Below are 22,193 nucleotides of genomic sequence, written 5' to 3'. Positions count from 1 at the left end.
GTCAACCCTTTGGTTCTCACATCTTTATTTGTGTGATTTTGATGGGCAGAGAGGAGAGTTTGTGCCTGGATATTAGAGCTGGAGTAATTTAGTGAGCAGATTCCTATGATGGGAAAGGGCAATACAGAACTGGAACATGGAAATTTACAAAAGGAAAGAGAGGTGAAGCCAGAAGGGAGGAGTAGGGCCATACTGTGTAAAACGATTTCTGCTGGACGTGAGGACAGGTGCTCAGGATGAACTGGGCCGGGGCTGGGGGCTGATGGGATACACAACAGGAACTCTCTCCGTGATTCTTCACAGATGACTACAATGATACAGTGGTTCCCCGTCTTTACAGTTTCACTTACCTGTGGCCAACCACGGTTTGACATCTTCAATGGAAAATTCCAGAAATAAACACTTCATAAGCTTTTCAGTGGTGTTCTCTTCTGGGCTCAGTAAAGCAATCGCATACCTTGGCACCTTGTTTGTGAATCACGCTGGAGTTGCCTGTCTGTCAGTCCTCCTGCATCTACTGTTCGTGCTCACGAAATCCTTAGTAAAGACGGCTCAGAGGATGAAGGCGTTTGCTGGCAAGACTGAAGACCCGAGTTCAATCCTGAGAACTCACTGTGAACACACACACACACACACACACACACACACACACCACAAAATAAATAAATAAATAAATAAATAAATAAATAAATAAATAAATAAATGTACTTAAGAAAAGCAAAACAAAACAGAAATTCTTATTTCAGTAATAGCTCCAGAGCAGAAGTGTGAAGACCGGGGAAGGCCGTGGGCGCACAACACAGAGGAACACATTACTTTGGGGCAACATTGCAGAGGACACAGGAAAAACCATTAAGTCTAGAGCTACTTATGCCCCAAGCATTAGCTGTCCACTGAGATTCTTGGAACCATACCTTGAGGAGAAGGGGAGGATGGCACAGTGCACGAGTCATCTTCTGTCCTGTAGCTCTTCTCACCACGTGTGTCCCAAGGTCCCTCTTCTCAGCCAGCCTCCATTGTTCTGCCTTTGTTACCCTTGCCTTGCCCAGTCTCCTCTACTGACCAGATATCGTCAGTTTTTGGTTTCTGCTCTCAACATTATCTTCAAGAAAGAAATATTGCCAGGATGGTGGCATCGAGGGTCACATTGCCCTACACTCAGGGGATCGTATGTTCCCTGACCACCCTAAATAGTCAAAAGATGACATAACCCGGACTAGAAATTTGCCCATGTCCCAATGTTCTGATGGATGGTAGAGAACAGCAGATTACAAACTCACTGTGCCAGAAGAAATGGGACTGCACGTGCTTCAGAAGATCCTCCGCTCTTCCCACATGGGCATCCAGAGAACACAAGATTTGATATCAAGATTAGAGATGCCAACTCAAAGATATCTAAGTTGTCAAGAGCTGTAAAGCCTGCCAGCTAAGAAGAACCCACGGGATAGGTTCAGAGACACAAATCCCAGAGTCTGTCAGACGTAGATTTCACAGAGGTAAAACCAGAAGATTTAGATATAAATATTTACTGATGTTTTTAGATACTTCTTCAGGTTGGACTGAGGTTTTCCCTACCAAGCATAAAACTACATCCATGGTGACAAAGAAGGTCTTAGAGGACATACTGCCAAGACATGGGCTTCCTCAGGTGATAGGGTCAGACAATGGACTGGCATTTGGGTCTCAGGTAAGTCAGGGACTATCCAGTATTCTGGGGATTTATTAGAAACTTTATTGTACATAGAGACCCCAGAGTTCAGGACAGGTAGAGAGAATGAACAAAACCCTAGAAGAGACCTTAACAAAATTGACCTAACAGACTGACAATGATTGAGTAACTAACTCTCCTTCCCTTCGCTCTCTACTGGGTATGAAACACCCCTTACCATCCCCATTGTTCTTAACATACAGACAGAAGTCATCACTGAGTTTGAGGATCACCAATTGCTAGGTGATCTCAAAGGTGTCCAATGGGCCCATAAACATGTTTGGCCTAAACTCCGTGTTCTCTATGAAACATGTTCCCACCATGACCTGTTTGCAGTTTAAGGTGACCCCAACCAACTGAAAGAAACAGCCTCAGGACTCCCCCATATCTCCCTCTTGAGGCTCCTACCCAAGCCCCAGGGACACCACAAGGATTGGACAATGACAACTCTGACCCCCTCTAAAATATAACAACTTCAGGAAGCCCCATGATTGGGTGTCCTAGTTATCAGAGAAAGGGAGGTGGGGATGAGAGATCAAATCTTTTGGTGTGTGTATGTGTGTGTGTCCATCTTAGAGAACCTGATGTAGGTTGAACTGAAGTTAACTAACGGGCCACTACCTAGCACCAGTTTCCAGGTTACCTCCCCAACAAAACCTATCTCTAGCACCAGTTGCCAGTTATTCCCCAGTTTACAAGCCTGCTGCTGACACTTCACTTCCTAACCACAACCAATCAGGAGGAAAGCAGAAATTAAGTTTATGGTTTGGCTCCCAGCACAGACACAAGGCCATAATGGACCCCCATTCAGATGTGTACCAGGCTGGATACCCACTTCTTGCTTCTATAAATGCTTGCCTGAAACTGGCCTTGGGACCCCCTCTCATTCTCCTGTGTCAGATACACTGGTGTGGCCTAAGCTGGAGATTGAATAAAGAGACCCTAATGCAATTGCACCAGATTCAACTCCTGGTGGTTTTTTAGGGATTCATGAACATTTTGTGGCACACTTGTAGCATGTAGGAGGGTGATTCAGAGTACAGGCAGTGACCATCAGAGAGAGGAGGTTGAGGCTGGCTTTAAATCTGTAAGTAAGTCACATTGATTACTTTATTTATTTTGGGTGTTTTGTGTGCCTATGTGTGGGCATATGTATCTCAGAGGGAGTGCGGATGTCAGAGGACAGCTGGGAGACGTTGGGTGCTACCTTCCATTCTACAGGGCCTGGGATTCGAACTCAGACTGTGAGGCTTGGCCTCAAGCGCCTCTATCTGCTGAGACATCTCAGCAGCCCTTGATCCTTTTACAAAGGTGTGGTGTATGAGAAGGGTAGCTCTGGAAAGAAGAAAAATTAAAAGGGGCTTAAAATACTGGGTAAGTTCCCAGAGGGCATAGTGATGACATGGTTGCCTAGGTTACCCCACATTTGTCATCCCTGCTCAAGGTACATTTTACAATGGAATCTCTCTGTCCCTGTTCCCCCTCCCACCCCCGTGTGTGTGTGTGTGTGTGTGTGTGTGTGTGTGTGTGTGTGTGTGTGGTGTTTACATAAGATAGGGTTTCTCTGTGTATTCCTGGCTTCCTTGGAACTTAGTTTATAGGCCAGGTTGGCCTTTAACTCAGAGATCCACTTGCCTCTGATTTCAAGAAAAAAAATTTCAGCTAGGGATAATTGCACACGCCTTTAATCCTAGCACTAGGGGAGGCGGAGGCAGAGGGGCAGAGGGGCAGAGGGGCAGAGGGGCAGAGGGGCAGAGGGGCAGAGGGGCAGAGGGGCAGAGGGGCAGAGGGACAGAGGGGCAGAGGGGCAGAGGGGCAGAGGGGCAGAGGGGCAGAGGGGCAGAGGAGCAGAGGGGCAGAGGGGCAGAGGGACAGAGGGACAGAGGGACAGAGGGACAGAGGCAGAAGCAGGCAGATCTCTGAGTTAGGAGTCAGCCTGGTCTACAAAACAAGTTCCAAGATGCGTAGAGAAATTCTGTCTCGAAATAACAGCAGCAGCAGCAGCAGCAGCAGCAGCAGCAGCAGCAGCAGCAGCAGCAGCAGCAGCAGCAGCAACCACAAAGGAGACTAGATGGTAACTTTACTACTGTGTATAGCGAGTACCAGAGATAAGGAGTGGTTAGCAATAGCCTTGAAATTCCTGCCAAAGATGCAATTTAGGCCAATACCAAGGTTGAGTGTGTTTTTCACGGAGGCCATGGAAGAGACTCCTCATATGTAGGACAGTAGCTCTGATGATATGGCAGTCATACCTAAGTAACCAGGCGATGAACTCAATCAAAGAAGCTCGGTAGAAGCTCAAAGAACTTTCTGAATTAGATAAATTTCCTTAAGAACTGAAAGGACAAACAGGAACTATTCTGATCCCTGAGGCACTCTTTTATTTTTTTTAAAGATTTATTTATTTATTTATTATATATAAGTACACTGTAGCTGTTCAGACACACCAGAAGAGAGCATCAACTCTCATTACAGATGGTTATAAGCCACCATGTGGTTGCTAGGAATTGAACTTAGGACCTTTGGAAGAGCAGTTAGTGCTCTTAACCACTGAGCCATCTCTCCATCCCCTCCCTGAGGCACTCTTAATAGTAGGGTTAGACACTTAAAGCCATACCTCTTAGTTCCGGCTACAGAGACTCTAGATAGCTGCCCTCCACTCTGCCGCACACTTCTGACTAAAGTTTTGACTTATTGGTCTGGACTGCAGCCTGGACCTTGGGATTTTATAAGTCCTAAAATGTTGAAAAGCAGCAGCCAGGGCTGTGGCCTTCAAATGTGTGCAGCTTTATAGGTTTGGCAACAACCCCTTGGCCTCTGATAGTGTCCCTTTAAGTACAGGATTCCATTTTAGGCAGCCAGTGAATTAGGTAATAACTCTCTAGAAAGCATGTACCCAAACCTGGACTCCTTCCTCCCTCCCTCCCTCCCTCCCTCCCTCCCTCCCTCCCTCCCTCCCTCCCTTCTTTCCTTCCTTTCTTTTTTTTCTTTCGAGAAATGGAGTGAGAATTTCTGAGTGGACTTTTAGCATAAATACTTCTTATGTTATTTTGGCCATTTTAATGTACAGCCAGAGTCACGAGCCCCCTGCTTTGTAGTTATTTGAACCCTGACACATGACTTTATTTTCATATTTGCTATTGACTGTAACAGAATACCATACGCCAGATGGGTTCTAGAAGGAAGAGATTTACCTTGGTTCATAGTTTTCGAAGACCTGGCCAAGGGTCACATTTGGTGATGGTCTTTAGCCACAGAGTCCTGAAGTTTATAGGACATCATATGGCAAGGGACAGTATGCTTTTGTATGTGTTCTCTGGTCTCTCGTTTGTATAAAGCCGCCCATATCTGAGCACAGTAGCTCCATGCTAATGACCCTAACGAGATTTCCCAATGCCCCACCCCTAAGCATCCCTGACGTGTGAGGTTTCTAATCTCTTAATCCCTACGGCAATCATCTTTATGTTACTATAAGGATATCTCTGAGCTAATCAGTTTTAGAAGAAACGTTTATCTTTCTCAGTTTCAGAGGTTGGTTGGCCTCATGGCATGTGGGCCTGTGGACAGATAACTCACAATGCCAGCAATGCATGGCAGAGGAAGCTGCTCACCTCAGGGTAGCCAGAAAGCAAGGCTAGAGGGGAAGACGGTGGTCTCACAGTCTCACATCGAGGACACATCCCTAATGACTTATAGTCTCCTACTAGGCCTCATCTCTTGGGGATACTGACTTCCCATTAGCCACAACTTGGGTGTCCTGCTATTTATAAATGGGCCCTTGGGAGTGATTCAGGATATAACTTACCAGTACCTGATGGCTAGGAAGAGCCTTAAAATTGCCAGAGGCATACTCAAACCTTAGCTAAACCACAATGGTCAGTAACTGAAGAAGCAACTTAAGCCATCATTAAAGTTCTACTCAAGTTAGAACATGAGCTAGGTCTTGCTTAACTTATACCTGGAAGTGCAAAATGATGGAGAAAGTCGAGAAGCATGTCTATTGGTGAGGTGTTTTCAGGAGTGAATCCCACCCCCACCCCACCCCTGCACCCCGGGGCGGAGAGATGGCTCAGTGGTGAAGAGCACTGGCTGCAAAGCTAGAGGACCAGGGTTCAATTCCCAGCACCCACATGGTGGCTCACAGCTGTCTGTAACTCTAGAATCTGAACCCTTCACACAGACATACACGCAGGCAAAACACTAGGGCACATAAAATAAATAATTTTTCTCTGAAGGGAATGTTTAAAAGCTTTGGGATGAAACAAATATTATCTGGAGGGCATTGGCACCCCTGAATCACAGTGCAATGCCCCAGGAAATCTGTTCTCTCTGTGTCTCTGCTGGGGTAGCAGACCCCAGCTCCATGCAAATGCTGAATGAGGCTGAGGGGAACATGGGAGATGAGACAGTGCATCCACCACACAGTCTTCCCTTGTCTTCACCACCTATGTATCTATGTTTGTTTTGTTGAAAAAAAAAATCTTGCTACCTAACTCACATTGCCTTCAAACTCTTAATCCTCCTGCCTCTGCTTCCCAAGTACTGGACTTACAGGTGTGTTCCACCAGTCCCAGGTTGCAATAGATTTTTCCCTAACCTTTCCTTTTCTTGGTTTCTTTGGAATGTCTTTAAAACAATCCTTTATTTTATGTGTCATATGTGTACCTGAGTATATGTGTGTATGTGTATATGTGTACCTGAGTGTATGTGTGTATAGCACGTGTGTGCATGGGCCTCAGCACATTAGACGAGAGCATTGGATCCTCTGGAACTGGAGGTACAGGTGGTTGTGAACCATCACGAGCTACTCACCCTCATGTGAGTGACAGGGGTTGACCTCTGATCTTCTGCAAGAGCGGTAAGCATTCTTGACTGCTAACTCATCTATCTAGTTCCCAGACTGCCTTTGAAAACCTCTAATGTGACTTTTACTTTTAGGAAACTGTAGAAGAAGACTTTCTCCTGATGTTGCTGTCACACACAACTAAAACTCGTAAACATTGTGAATATTAAAAAAAAAACAAAACCCAAAAACCAAACAAACAGAAAAACACTTAAAAGATTGTGAAAGGTGAAAAGAAGGCAGGACCTTCTAGGAAACTTGGAATTCAAGGTTCAACAAGGCAGTGGGTCCCTGGTTTGTCTTTTTGTCCTCACATGAAACCTCGATGTGAAGAGGCCTCTAACTCAAGAATCATGAGAGATCCGGATAAACGAGGCTGCAGCAGAAGCCAAAGACCAGAAAGGAAGCAAACAGAAGCTGGCAATGGCCACAGCGCATCTCACAATGTCCCCGCACCTCAGCAACTGTCACTCTTGCTGTAAGATAAAAATCACAATACCCTATAGTGCTCTACTAACGATCCTGAGGTCACAGTTTGTGTGGCCTAGCTCAATGATCCCAGTGGCTACAATTCTGCCACCCCCAGAGGCCCACCTGTAAATATAGTTAGATTAAGTTCAATCCTCTTGATATCTCACAATGCGTATTAAATTTCAACACGTGAGTCTAGCCCAGACTGCTGCCTGAACTATCTTTCAAAAAACTATTGATGTCTCGGTCCTGCTTTAGATCATGTAAATCAGGATCTCCAGGGGCGGGTAGAGATTCACTGAAATGCTTTTCTAATTAGAGTCTGTTTTACCAGCATAAGGGACTGGAATCAGGCAGATGAGCCAGGTATGGTGGTAGAAAATGCCTGCAATCTCAGCACAAACAGAGGAAAGCGGAGGATCAGGAGTCAAGTTCATCTCTGACTACACATCACTGTGGAGGTTAGTGTGGGCTCCATGAAATCCTGTCAGAATCAAAACAAACACACCAAACCAAACCAAAAAACAAAAAACAACAATAACAAAAAAACCCCAAACAAACAAAAACCTGAAATAGCCCAAAACAAACAAATAAACCTCAACAACAAAAATCTCTAAAATTAAAGTCACAGAAATGAAGCGAGGAGATAGAAGTCCCTTCTCCCCATTTTGCTGGTTCCGTGAAAGGCTAGGGTGTCTCCCTGAGTCCATCCCCATGGCTCCCGAGCTGCGTTACCCAGAGGCAGAAGAGATCAGTACAACGTCGTTCCAGGAGGCACTGTCATAGTTTCCGGATCTGATGCTTAGCGTGCCTCTTTCTTCATACTCAATCAACAAATTCCAGTGCAACAGAAGCTGGCAAGGAGGCAGGAGCGACACTCATTCTTACTCATGCAGAAAGAATAGAAACTGTTTCTTTAAAAGCAGCTTTAAAAAAAAATCAGCAGCACTGACAAAAAAGTGAAAAAAAAAAAAAAAGGTTTTATGGAAGGGAAAGGCTGGGCCTCCCAGCTTTTGACCTAGTAAAGCTGCTCTCTGACCCCGCTCTCAAAAGGCTTTTTGTGAGTCCGGCTCCCCGAACGTTGATGAGGAAGATGATGTGAGACACTGGATTCAATAAATTTCAAGTATTCCTAGGGCTTATCCTGAATCTGTCATCTGGTCCCCTCCTCAGTGCCTTGGTATCTTCCCATCTGCAGCACTGTACAGGGGCTACTGTTTTAAACAATTATTCAAGACACTTTACATTTTGATATTGTGAGAATATTACCCCCTCTACCTACTGTGTGTGAAATAGTTATTTTTAGTAACCCTTGCTTAAATTGCAGGTCAACAAATATGGACATGATCTGGTCTATTAATTTTGTGGAAAACACCCCGATTCTTTAAGACTTTTATGTGTGTGAGCGTTTGCCTGCATGCATGTATGTTCAACACATATGTGCCTGTTGCCTGTGGAGGGCAGAAGAGAGCATAGAATCCCTTGGACCTGGAGCCACCAGTGCTGATGCTGGGAATTGAACCCAGGTCCTCAGCAAGACCCAACCTCTGAGCCATCTCAACAGCCTTGGAAACATCTTTTCAAAAAACTTATGTCACCTTTCTCATTTTTGGTATGAGGAATATTTTTTTCCTCAAGTTCCTGTCAAGTTTCTACAGGTGAAGCTATGTGAAGAGAGCCAGACATTGGCTGTATGGAAGTGTGCCTGTGCGGTTTTCATTCTTCATTAGTCAACACTTCAGGACCACACTGGTGGACTGCAGACGTGGGTCATGGGAGATTGCTCTTCTAGGCCTCTGAGTTCACCTCCTAGCTGTGCGGTAGTGTGTGTTCTCAACACAAGGTATAATATACTAGGTAAGCCAAACCAGTCAGACTTCGGCTGGATTGCTTTCTATAACTTTCATAAGGAGCATAAATATTTTCTCAAGGAAATTTATCATCCTTGAAATTTACAATTCTAGGGCTGGGGATTTAGCTCAGTGGTAGAGCGCTTGCCTAGCAAGCGCAAGGCCCTGGGTTCGGTCCCCAGCTCCGAAAAAAAAAAAAAAGAAGAAAAAAAAAAAGAAATTTACAATTCTATCCACATTTCTTTTAAAATACTGTTTTATTATGTGTATGGAGATGTTGCCTGCATGTATGTCAGTGCAACAGAAGCATGTCTGGTGCTCACAGATACTACAGGGGGTAGCATATACTCTGGAATTATAATGGCTGTGAGTTGCCACTGGATGCTGGGCTGGAACCTGGGTCCCCTAGAAGAGCAGCAAGAGCTCTTACTTGCTGAGCCATCCCTCCAGCACTCCTTATCCCCCATTTCTTTAAAAACAATGTTTGCAATATCTTTTGGGAGGAATGATCCTTTTATGGAAGCGAGACTACCCCACACCCCCAGATGCTGGGGTCACAGATGACTGCTACCGTTCTTAGTGTAAGCTCTGTGTTCACTTTTTAATGAGGTCAGGCTATGAGTTCATGGAGCTGCAATTTAGGATGGTGATAAAACTTTATGTCTGCAGGGCTTCCAGATCAAGCAGTTAAAAAGAGAAGACGCTGGATTTTATTTGACTTTCAAATAAGTAATAAAACGTTAGTGTAAGTATGAAGCATGTGGTATCTAAGAACGCTGATGGAGGGTAAATACTGGGATGAGGATGACGTATGGGCCTTCAGGGGAGAACGGCAACATTCTGCTTCTGGCACACACACAATGCGCTTTATCTGGTACAACTTGACAATCATTGGCTGAGTGGATGCAGTGTGGACAGCAAATAGGTTGTGTGGGGTGATTCCAAACAAGGCTGGTGCTCAAGTTCAGATCCCAGCTTTCTTTGATTCCATTTTTGCCCACTGTCAAAATAGTGGTTTTCAATGCAGGCTAAATCCCTTCACCTTCTCGAAGGACAGGTAGCAATATCTGGACATGTTTTTGTCTGTATTGCAGTGAGCAGGGCTGTCACCAGCATCTAGTTAGTTGAGGCTATGGATGTTGCTAAAGGACCTGAGATGGACAAGGACAGCTCCTTATGACAGAATGCCATCTGGTCCAAATGTCCACAAAGCTCAGAAGCCCTGGTCTAGACTGGAGTGCACAGGATTTAGACTTGATTCTATCGGATTACTCCAGGACTGTTGTTACCTTGTTATTCAAGGTGCCTAACGAAGCGGGAGACTGTATCCTGTCCTTTACGCTGTATGAGACCTGGCGGAAGAAATCTGATCGCTCCTTCAATCTCTTCTAAGGGAAGCATAGAAAAGGTGCCAGCCCTGACTGCTGCAGCCCTTCCTGACTGCAGCATGTCCTAGATCTGACGTTTGGTTTGGAGCTGTACAGTTCAGGGGATCATGCCACGTAACCCTCTCTTCCTTTAGCACTGGGGTTTCTGGGACTCGCTTATAAGTGCCAGCTGGAGACAGCATGTGCCCCTCATTCTATTTACTTCCAGGACTGCTCTAGTGCTTGACTTAGGACAAGGCTGGTCGCTAAATAAGATATTCATGATAAATTGAACAGCATTCTCTGCTTTTTATTATGCTCACTCTATAAACATTTGTAGACATATTTATATTAAGGATCTAATTAATTTTCATGATAGCCATGAGAATCAAAGAGAGGGGTGGATTATAGCATTCTTATTTTAAGAGGCAAGAACGAAACCTGCCTGGAGTTCCTTACTGATTACTTGAAAAGCCAGGACTTAAGTGGTGGTTTGGTTAGGGACACCATAGTACTGTCCCTAGGAATGAACCTATGAGCCCATGGTAACTGTCAGCAGTAAATGTCTAATTTAAAAATCCCCTTAAAATAAACACGAGAGATTGGGAGAGTTGCTAATTAGAAAGGGATAACAAAGATAATCCTATTGTTTGTATTTATCCTTTTTAGACCTAACTGCAGCACAGAGAAAAACAGAAAATAATAAGGTATGATTCAGCGACTACTTACTAAGGGCTGTCTGGTGCCAACTCTTGTGCTGGGTGTCCCAAAGATCAGGGATACTACATGTCCATTGTATGGCATTGGAGATGCAGGGAAAGGAGTTTTGTGTGCAAGGAGAAACTGGGCTGCATCCTTCATCTACCCAAGGATAGTCAAACAATTCCAGTCTTTGTTGATTAATGGAAACCAGACAATTAGTGAAGCCAGGAGTCTCAGGCAGAGGCACAGAGATGAACTCAATGCAGGTCATTCACAGATCTATTCCTCAGGGCAATAGGAATACTTGGAAACTTAGTCATGGGCAGCTGGGTCCCCACCCACAGCATCCGCTTTAAACTCAGGTTGTAGATTGGCCAGGTGAATAGGACAGGCTGAAGCGGCCGTGAAGCCTTGGCCCTGCTGCTCAGGCTGTGTGGCTTTGGGTTCTTCTAACAGAGACACATTGTCCTGGCTACTCACTGAAGCTCCGTTGATCTGAGAACATGGTGTGAGCTTTGACTGATATCTAGTAAGTGGTGCTTGTCATTTACAGGTCGATGGGATAAAACCGCATGTTTTACTTAGATTACTCATCTTTAGAAATGACCACCATGGGAGGAGTCACTTTGGCGAGTGAAGTGTGTGTCTCAGTACTTGTTCTTGGTATTACTTTAGCATGGCAGGCTCAGAGGTGATTCATTTTTATTTAACTGCTCCAACAACATTATCCATGCCAGTCCCCGGACTTGAGAAACCTAAACATTTTTAATGAATACGCTTCTTATCATGATTTGTAAGAAATAGCGTTAGGATTCTTTTATTTCTTAAAGACATTACTTCTGCATGTGAATCTATGCCTGCCAGCATGCAGGTGTAACTCTTGCATGCCTGGTGTTCTGCAGCCACAGAAGGCATCAGATCCGTGGGAACCAGTTTCAGATGGTTGTCAGTGGTAACGTGGGGTGCTAGGAATTGAACTAGGATCCTCTTCAAGAATAGAAAGTAATCTTAACTGCTGGGCTACTTCTCTAGCCTCCTGTTCTTCACTGTTCTGAGGACTAGAAAAGGAACATTTTATCTTCATTAAAAAAATATCTTTTTGGTTTGAAGACTGACTGACTTAAAGACCATGACTAAACTTAATTTAAAAGTACGTCAACTCTGAAGCATCTCTTATGACTACACCATTCAGATCACTTAAGAGGCTGGGATTTCTCTTTAGATTACCATCCCTCTATTTCTCACAGCTATGTTACATACGTGTGCTTTTCCCTAAGAATTATTTTTTAAAATTGGAGTGGAATTTGGAGTAAAATAGTGTGTGTGTGTGCGCGCGCGCACCTGTGTTGGGAGAGGGATTTTAAAGTCTGGATTCCTTGACCTGCCATACAGCAGTGTGCATGCTTTGACCTTTGACCTTGGTTACAACAATTGTAAAGTAGCACTGAAACAGCCAGCGGCTATCCAGAACTTACTTCACAAGACAGCAAGCCTCCTTTTTACCTCTTAGGTGCAAACTGATGAAAATACCCAGCGGGGTTACTAAAATCCCAGACATTCCCTTGCTGTTGGTTGACACTCCAAATAGAGCTGGTGGTTGTCAGTTGTCACTGAAAATCAGTTATGTGTCAAGCCACCACTCCATTTCTTATCTCCCTTGAGAAGCGCGATAGCACAGGGTCCTAAGGTGAAAAGGCCAGAGGTGCAGGAGAGGTCAAGATCTTAAGAGATCACATGGGAGCAGACGCATTTTTAATCTGATTTTTCACCGTTTGGGGAAGAGGACGCTAAGTTTTCAGCGTCGTACGTGAAAACCGGTCTCTACAGCTTAGGGAAAGCGGCCATTAGATTCACCTTGGGAGCTTGTTAACCGGATTTCGGGAAGGACCCCACTAGAGGCGTTTCTGATTCCGTAGGTCTAGGTGTGGTCGTGAATGTGCCGTTCTAAAGAATTCTCGGGTAATGAGGTTGCAGGTTCAGAGATTCCAGGACCCCAGGTGACTAAACAAGCTACCATCCAAGCTAACCACCAGCAGGAGAAAAGCATGGAGGAGGGCGACGGCTGTCCAAACAACTTCAGCAACCTTCATCCTCTGTCCCCGGGAATGGGTCAGAACAGGGAAGCGGCAGGAGGAGCGATGCGGGCGCCTTAGGAACGGGAACTCCTTTCCCCAACTTCCGCCCCTGGGGAAAAGCTGAAGCCATCAGCTCCAGGAGAGCGGCTCTCCAATTCTCAGCCTTTAGGTTCTGGCTCTGGAGACAGCCTGTCCTCCCGGTATCGCCGGCGCCGCTGTACCCCCGCTGTAGACTAGCGGATTGCAGGTGAGGGCTGGTCCCCGGGCCTGGTGGGGAGGCGACTGAATAGAGTCTATCCAGATCCCGGACGGTTCTTCGCCTGCGGCCCGGGAAAACTGAAGATGGCTGCCCCGGAGCTCGGCCGACAGTCACGTGTCACGCAGGCACGGCCGTTCCTGGTCCCTACTCCCCGCCCCCGCGCGCCCCCAGACCAGACCCTGCGGGTAGCGCGTCCAGGGAGACCCATGCTACGGCGGCACGAGCGGGTCGGTCCAAAAGGCCGGGGCCGCGGAAGACTGCTGTCCCTGCCGCTCGATCACCGTCCCGATATCGGGTTCCACTGCGCGAGCTGGAGGAAATCTGCTGGCGACCCGCACCCGGTGGGGCCATTGGGCATGCGCAGTGCTCCGGCCCTGGTGCGGCGCTCTCCAGGTTTTCGCCTCAGCTCCAAGCAGCGGCGGGAGGTGGGGCCCGGACGAACTAGGGGGCCCCAGTTCTTCCCTAGAACTCCAAGGCCCTCGTGCTGCTTGGCGCAGCGCGATTTAGGAAACCGGCGGACCCGTTTTTTCTTCCCCGGGGAAGATGGTAGTGTAAGGATTAGAGCTTCGGGAAATGTCCCGAAGAGTTTGAGGTCCATCCATTTTACATGATCAATCATGAGGGAGTCACAAGTGTCGCAGTTCTTGGGCTTGGTGGAGAAGAAAATGCCAGTGTAGTTCGCTAACAACTGTCCCCGATGGTAGTTTCTCGAAGACTGAGTTTGCGTACCCTGCTTTCCGGCCCGCTTTAGTCGCACAACTCTCGGGCTGGCTCCTAATTGGGCTTCTGATCCGGGCGGATGAAACCCACCATTTGGGCCCTTCCTCTTCTCGTAGTTGGGGGCATGTGTGTGTGTGGGAAGGGCCAGCATCTCCAATTCCCGTTTCTAGAAACGAAAAGGACGCCCCAGCCCTCATCCCTAACACACCCCACGGCAAGCTGTCCTGCGGGACTCAGCTGGGTCCCCGGCCAAGCGTCCGCGGTCTCCGCCCCCCGGCCGCCGGGAACACCCGGAGGAACGGACCAGCGTCGCGCGGGAAGCCGACCCGGCTCCGCCGCGGACTGGGCATGCTCGGCAGCCCGAGGCTCCAAGTCAGAAGCCTTCTCGCCAGCTCGGCTGCGGCCCGAGCAGCGGCGGCGGGCTGCCGGCTGGACGGGAGCAGGGAGGGCCGGTTCGGGCGGGCTGCTTGTCCCGTGAGCCTGGCACGAGGACGGGAGAGCGGGATCGGATGCGGAGCCCGCACGCCGCCCTGCCCCGGTTTCGTTCCGAGGCGGGGGGCTCGGCGCGTGGAAAGAATTCCGGCGGCTGCCACGACTCGCGTGCAAGTGAGTCGCGGGGCGGGGGTGGAGGGCCGGCCTCCGGATCGCGAGCGGCTGGATCTGACCCGAGTCTCGGGGGCCGGGCCTGACCTCGGTTGACGGCGGGCGGACAGCCCGGGCGAGGGGGCGTGAGCGCTTACCGCGCGGTGTCGCGCGTACCTGGCGGGCGGTCCCCCCGCGGCCGCTGTTGGGGGTGGGCGCGGGGGAGCGCTCTGGCGGCCGCGATCCCGGCTCCGAGGGGGCGGGCCGCCGGCGGGGCTCCCCCGCCAACTTGGGCGGGGAGGAAGGCGGAGGCGTCAGTGGGCACCTTTCCGAGGTGCTGCGTGCGGGCTGGAAGGCTGCCTGGTGTCACATTGGGGCGAGTGGACGGTGGCGGAGCCGGAGAGCCCGGGGCTGAGGACCTTTCAGGCAGAAGCCAGCCAGAGGTCCCGTAGTGCTTAGAAGTGGATCCCCCCAAATCGCAGCCCCACCCCCACAACCCTGGGCGGCAGAGTGACAGTTGGTACCTCCTGGCCTGATCGCAGCGGGCCAAGAGTCAGCGGCTTTGGGATTCCCTTCAGCCCCTCGATGACCCCCAACGGCATAACAGGTGGGACCCCCCTTCCCGAAGCAGCGAGCCCCTTGCTCCCCTGGCGGCGTAACAGTCCCTGGCTTGCGACTGTTCTGAGACCCCGCGTGTCCTCGCCGCGTGGGGGTGTTAAAGGGTAAGGCCTGCAGGGGCATCTGCGTAGCTCTGGACTCGGTTCGTCCAGAGAATGAGGGGTCTGAGTGATCATAGGCGACTTGTCAAGGGCACATCAGCGGTAGCAACTCTGCCTTCTGCCGGGATCTTAACCCACAGTCCGACTGTCTTCCTCCGGTGGCCCGGATGCCCTGGTCCGTCTAACGGATTCTGGTTAACGCTTGATCCCTTTTGACAGTCAGTCGGGGTGAAGGATGCTGTCTGTGGTCCTGGGGAGCCGAGAGAATTCGGGCAGGTGCTTCTCAGATGTTTCATTTCACCTTCAGAGAAGGACCGAGTTCGGCGCTACACACAAAAAAGACAGAAGGCTGGTTTCTGACGGGAAGTTTATTTTCAGTGTTCTGAGGCCTGCCTTCTGTCATAGCTCTCTCGAAATTTACCTTCTTCAGATTGGGGGTGTTTCTAGTTGGCTACCTGGTTGTGGAAGTCGCGAATGCCTGTCTTGGTGTGCTGTCTGTCAACTCCCTACACCTTCTGGCTGAACGTCAGCAGGGGTGGGGGCTGAGGGAGCGGAAAGGAGTGAGATTGATGAGGTTGGATCCTGGTGGAAGTTGTCTTCAGTGGTTTGGGAGGCAGTTTTGGGTCTGAGGCAGGGGAGAGGATGTCCAGGCATTTCATTGGTCAGAGTGTTAGGTGTCCAAGGAAGAAGCCAGCTGGGGTTGGGTGCCGATGTGGTCAGTTTTTTTTTTTTTTTTAGGGAAGCCCAGAGATGTTTGGTGATTCAGCAGGTGGCAGGTTTCCAGCTCTGAAGCCTTGCCTTGGCCAAGCAAGCCAGCAAGCTGCAGAACCTGTGCCCGCGGCTGGCGGTGCCTAGTTTGGGGGGAAACCTCCAGGAGCGGCCTTCTTACGAGAGCACTAAGTCCCTTTCCTTATCTGGCCTCCTGTTTCATTCTCGATGCCCTGGTCCTTTGGGTTTCCTAATGCTCCTCTTAAACTATGGAGCACATTTTAACATCGTCATCGCAGACCTGCTGGGTAGCAGGAGGTAGCCACCACTACAGTTCAATTCAGGTAGTTGTTGTACAGAGTGAGAGCTGCTCTCTCTGCTCCAGAGACCCAACATTTTTGTTGTTAGTAAAATAAATACCTTTCTGCCACTTGTCACTGACATTGAACTACTTCAAATACCAGGGAACTTGAAGAAAAAAAAAACCCTAGTAATTCAACATTTTAAGTTATTAAGGCACTCATTGTTTAAAATATCTTACTCGGAGACCTCTAGTGTCTTGCATAATGCCTGACCTGTACGTAGCTCAGGAAATGCTTATTCATGTTTAAAAATGTTTTTCATAACAGAAGAGCACTAGTATTTACATTTCTCTTTATTGTTTTATGTCTGTAAGTGGGATTCTTTCCTGAACAATTTTAGAGTAAAGAACATACAACAATGTCTGTGTACGTTGTGTATGTTGGGCACTTAAAGACCTTTGTGTATTTTCCTCAGATGCAATTGCCCCTTGTTAGCCATAAACATGAGTTTTACATCAAGAGCTCAATACTTGTTCACGTTTTCCTTTTCCACTTGGGGCAGGTACTTCTCTTGAGCTGGAATCAAGGGCACTCTTTTGGGGCTAAGTCATAAAAAAGCCTAAAGGAGGACTCAGCTGTTTTTTTTTTTAACTAAAATGTGCTCCAGACACATACATTCTTTGATAAAACCTCATTCCCTGCAAAGCATTTCAGGGAACCTGTAGCTTCCCAAGTTTGTCACCCAGCGATAAGCGCTGCTGTAGAGACGATCAAATCTGCTCAAGTGCTGCGAAAACATGGCGGCCAGTGTTCTTCAGAGACAGGGCAGATTACAGATGGCTATGTCTTTGCCTGTTCTGGGTGGTAGCAGTCTTTTTAAAGAACTTTCTTGGTATGCCTGGGTGTGAGAGATTTGGGCTTGTTGGTTCAAACAAGAATATAAATGCAAGGGGGAGGAGAGAGAATATAAATGCTTATTTATTGCTTCCTACAGTACTACATTCCTCTGGCTGTGTTTCAGTTTGCTACCTCAGTCAGGTACACAGTCAGAACAAAAAGTCTTTTTTTTTTTTTTGCTTAGATCATTTCAGTTTGGTGTGAGGGACAGGGAATGAATGTAGGGGAAGAGGGGGCAGTTCCTGTGGCCAGAAAGATGGCTTGGTTTTGTAGTTGTGGCAATAACTTCTGGTTTCAGTAAAACCGAGCTGAATGACTAGTGAACAGGTGCGGATTAGTGTTTGCTCAAGTGCTTTATCCCCATTCAGAGTCTTCTCTAAACATATAGACACACCACACACTGATGTAGACACACACACACACACACACACACACACACACACACACAGACAAAGAAGGGAGATACATACAGATACATGCCTCCTTTGCCAAAGCCAAGAAGAACCCCAGCTTCTTTCTAATCCGTCAAAAGGAAAACCAGATCTCAATGGAATGTCGCTGTTGGAGGTTTGAATTACCGCTTGTCTGTGTTTGAGAAAGAATCCCTCTGCCTCAGTGGCTAGCTAGATGAAGCAGCTATTTCCAGTCGATGCAGATGAGTGAGAAGAACTCAGAACTGAGGTGTTTTTCCCCTCTGGTCAGTCGTTGGCATCAGATCGTCTCACTGTACAAAGACCCCTTGCCTGTAGCTGGCGTCTCCATTTCCTTCTATTCCTTCTGCTCCAAGAGGAGTCTTCCCTCATGTAGTGGATGGGATTTTGTGGGGACGGCGCCTGTGGGCATTTGTGAAAGATGTTGTGTTACTTGATGCGTCGTCTTCCACTTCCATACACGGTGCTGAGGCTGTGCATGGGGGGAGGGTGCTAGCTTAGCCTGCACAGAGTCTGGGTTCCATTTGCAGTACTGCAAAAGGAAAGCACTCCCACCCTCCAAGAAACATTTGTCTTGGAAATATTCTAACATTTCCTGAGAGTTGAAAGAACCTTTTTCAATGTATTATTAGGTAGATGTGCCTGGTACTCTGTAGGGTCTGATATATATATATATATATATATATATATATATATATATATATATATATATATATAAAATCTCAATGTGTGTATGCAGTCATACACATATTCATACATGTATATATGAATGTCTATGTGCATGCTAGTGACAGATGCATAACTCATTTCCACCCCGTTATCACAGGCAAAACTGAGTGAAATGCTGGCTTCATTCTCTTACTGATCTCTGCGAAAGGATCCTGGGGGTAGCAGTTTTGGAAGCGTGCTCCCCCCTACTGCAAAGTCTAGACCTCCTGAATCAGAAAGCCTCAACTCAGAAGCCGCTGCTCTGCTCTGTGTTTTGCCATGCCTAGTCTGGAGCTTCTGATGCAAGGGAGTGTTGGAGAACTGATGCTCTCAGGCCCTACATCCAGGACCCTCCTCAGGGTGGCTGAGAAGGAAACTACCAGCACATGTGAATTACTGACTCTCAGAGCTGCTATGCACTTCCAAGCTGGTTTCAGGGATGACACCCACATTCTTATAGTGTTGGACATTCACCGTATCTATAATTTACCAGTGTTTTGTGGCTGGTTAATGAGCTCTCATTGTTTTAATGTGGATTTATGTAATTCTTAGTGAATTGGGGCTGTTACTAATGTTATTTAGTTGTTATTCTGGTTCTTGGACCAGCTGTTCATTTTATCTTGTGTTCCTGCCCTCTTATTCTTTCTTCCCTCCCCCACATTAGAGTTTCTTTTCCCCTTTTGATTTTCTGAGACAGTATTCCTAAACCATTGATTAAACAATGCATTCTTTCATAGTTTTGGTGAGGCTGTTTTGATTGTGTCTCATGTTTCCACATACACATGAGACTGTCAGTTTATGGAGAGTTGTAATTTATGTAAGAAGTCAATTTAAAATGTGCACTTTACTTATGACAATGTAGCTATCTTGAAAATGCCACAGTGAAGATACCAAACATTTCTGTTGACCTCAGAATTTTTCCTGGGTCCATTTTGTAGTCAGCACCTTCCTGTTATAGTCAGATTTGTGTAACCACTATAGCTTGTGTTTCTTTAATTTTATTAAGTGGTCCATACTATATGGTACTTTTTTGTGTCCTTTCACTAAACATACTGAATTAAAAAAAATGTGACACAGGGTTTAAAATATCTTCTTTTCAACTGTGACACAAGACATAGAGCATAGCCCTTCTGGGCAATCTTCTTTGTGTGATTCAGTAGCGATTGTCCAGGTTGGGTGAGCATCAGCATAGTCCTCCACAGAATGTTGTCGTCACCCTAAGCCAGATCCTGACCCCTTAAGCTCAGCCTTCTAATGTTGAGAGGCCTCACAGGGGCTGGTATTTTGTTTAGTTCTTCCCCAGTGTTCTTCCATTTCTGTGCCAAACCCTTATTTCTTCATTAGACCTTTGTACCATGTTTGATATAGTGGCATGGGGCCCTCTTGTTCTTCAACACTGATTTGATTCTGTTTGGATGTTTGCTCTTCCATATCCATTTTGGGATGCTTTTGAAGTTCTCAATAAAGTCTAGGAAACGTAATTGGCATTGTTGGGCTATCGTCTCATGGAGAGAATTGACATTGTTTCTGTTTTGATACTGTATGGCCATTGTCATCCCTCCTTTAAAAAAAAATAACCTTTAAATAAAGTTTACAATTTTCTTTGTTGCGGTAACACCCTTTCTTCATTATTGGCTTTGGAACTTGAATTCAGGGCCGCGTACATGCTAAACACATGCTGTACTACTGAGCTGTGCTCTCAGCTTATGGGAACTTTTCTATTTTCTAAATAAAGGCCATATGTTTGGGCAGAGCTGGAGTTTAGATGCTATAGTTTTAACAGTCACTTTGTTGTGACCAAACACCCGAGAGAAACACCCCAAGTGCAGAGACATAGCTGCACTCAGGGTCCCTGAGCAGTCAGTCTGTGCTGGCCTGGCCTTATGGGGGGCAGCAGGTGGAGGAGATCCCACCGCGGCATACAGGCAGCAGAGCGCTACCGGGAAGGGTGCAGGGATAATGAACTCCAAGGACTTCCTGGCGGCCTACTTCTTTCAGCAGTGGCCCACCACCCAAAGTTTCGAAAAGCTTCCATAATAGCTCCATCCACTGGGGAATCAGCCTTCCACACACATGCCTGTGCCGGCCATTACATATTAAGCCCTGGTAGGAACCTTGTTCCTGCCTTGTAGGCGTAGACAGAGGAAGGATTTTGTGGACAGGTCTCTTAACAGTCTCTTCTTTTGCCGGGCTTGAGTGACACTGGTGATTTGTTCCTCCTCTTCCTTGATGGGTCCCAAACTGCTCCTTCCTCAAGCCTGGGTCTGGGCACCTGCTGTGTGGGGCTGTGGAGTTACAGAGTGCAGATCAGGAAACGGAGCTGTTACTCGGGCAGTGCTGACGTCACAGCCCCACCCAACATGGGTTTTAAATAGTCACTTTCAGCCTTTCACCTGCTTCTAAGGATTTTCTACAAAGAAGTGTCAGGAAGGCAAAGTGAGGGAGACAGCCAGTTAAGTGTGCAGCGCTCCCAATCTACGTGCGGGAGCCTGGGCCTCTGCCTGCTTCCCAGAAAGTATGGATACTTCCAAGGAATTTTACAGTTGAGTGGGGGAGGGATATACAACTAATATACGAGAAGCAATTAGAGAAGTGTCTGTGACAGAAGGTTTATAATTAGGGTTAAGTGCTACAGTGCCAGGGGAATTATGGGAAGAGAGAAACCCCCTCCTGAGCTTTTGTTTGGCTTGGATGGCATTCATGTAGGGAGGAGCAAAAAGAAAGGTGGAAACCTGTGTAGCATGGTAATGGAGGCTGCATCTGGATTTTCAAAAATATTATTTTAAAAATATTTATTGTATGTGTGTGCGTGTGCGTGCGTGCGTGTGTGTGTGTGTGTGTGTGTGTGTGTGTGTGTTTGCACTCATGTGCATCTCACTGCATGTGTGTAGGTTAAAAGACAACTTGCAGAAGTCGGTTCTCTCTATCCACCTGTATGTGGTTCCTGGAAAATGAGCTCAGACCGTGAGGCTCAGTGGCAAGTGCCGTTGCCTTGCTGAATCATCTCATCCACCCCCTGTGTCTGGATCCTGGTGTCTTAACATCAAGTATTCTGATAAGCAGTGACAGGTGGCTTGTCTATGTGTAGATAACTAGTAGCTCTGAGTTCTATGGTGGCTAAGAGCATTGCATGAAGTCAGAGTACTTGGGTTTGGCTTCCCACCTCTCCACGTGAGGGCTGTATACTGTGGTGGGTTATTTAGATCCTCTGTGCCTCAGGCCCCAAGTTCTTTGGCGGACCTAAGAACAGAAGCTATCATCCAGGGTTGTTGAGTAGTTGTAAGAAAGATGCAAGCTAACATTTGTAAGGCACTGAGTGTCTACTCCACAGTGTGCCAGTTAGCTCTGTCACCGGGACAGAATACCGGAGACAAGGTTATCTCTGTCTTTTTTTCTTCCCTCCTCCTTCTGAGATAGAACCTTTCCTATCTTGGCCTCCAACTGAAGATCCTCTGCCCTCAGTCTTACGGGTGTGTGTATGTGTGCATGTGTGTGTGCGTGCGTGTGTGTGTGTGTGTGTGTGTGTGTGTGTGTGTGTGCGTGCACTGTGACAATTACCTTTGAAGGATTCACTTGGGCTCATGGGCTCATGGGTTCAGTTCATGGCCGTCTGGCTTGAGGAGAGTTGTGTATCATGGTAGTGTCCCTGGGACCTTGCTGCCACTTCCTTTCAGTCTTCGTGATCTCTGAAGAGTCTGAAGGATTAAGATGAGGCACTCACACCTTAATGTAGAAAGAAGGCAGAGTTTATGACTATTTTTACATAATATAGGAGGTAGGCAGGGTATGGAGACTTACTCCGAAGGGCGGGAGTGCACAGTGACCTAAAGGATCACTGTGTCACTTTACAT

At 47.2% G+C, this 22,193-nt stretch overlaps 1 protein-coding gene across 28 annotated transcripts in view; it reads left to right on the top strand.

Annotated features, from left to right (window-relative positions):
- The first annotated feature begins 4,675 nt into the window (after positions 1-4,675).
- The window catches only part of Sgms1 (sphingomyelin synthase 1), a 271,205-nt gene continuing 253,687 nt past the window's right edge, over positions 4,676-22,193 (top strand). For 15 of the 28 annotated variants that reach the window (XR_005487755.2, XR_010053998.1, XR_010054000.1 and 12 more), the window contains exon 1: positions 14,462-14,601. The gene's annotated coding sequence lies outside the window, so the exon portion shown is untranslated. Of the gene's footprint in view, positions 13,264-14,461; positions 14,602-14,789; positions 15,185-22,193 lie in introns of those variants that run through there. The other 13 variants (XM_063265797.1, XM_063265725.1, XM_063265790.1 and 10 more) reach the window with 6 other exon arrangements.

This window comes from Rattus norvegicus, chromosome 1, assembly GCF_036323735.1.
Source record: "Rattus norvegicus strain BN/NHsdMcwi chromosome 1, GRCr8, whole genome shotgun sequence".
Taxonomy (NCBI): Eukaryota; Metazoa; Chordata; class Mammalia; order Rodentia; family Muridae; genus Rattus; species Rattus norvegicus.
The sequence above is the reverse complement of the archived record's forward strand: the minus strand, read 5'-3'. Positions and strand labels throughout refer to the sequence as shown.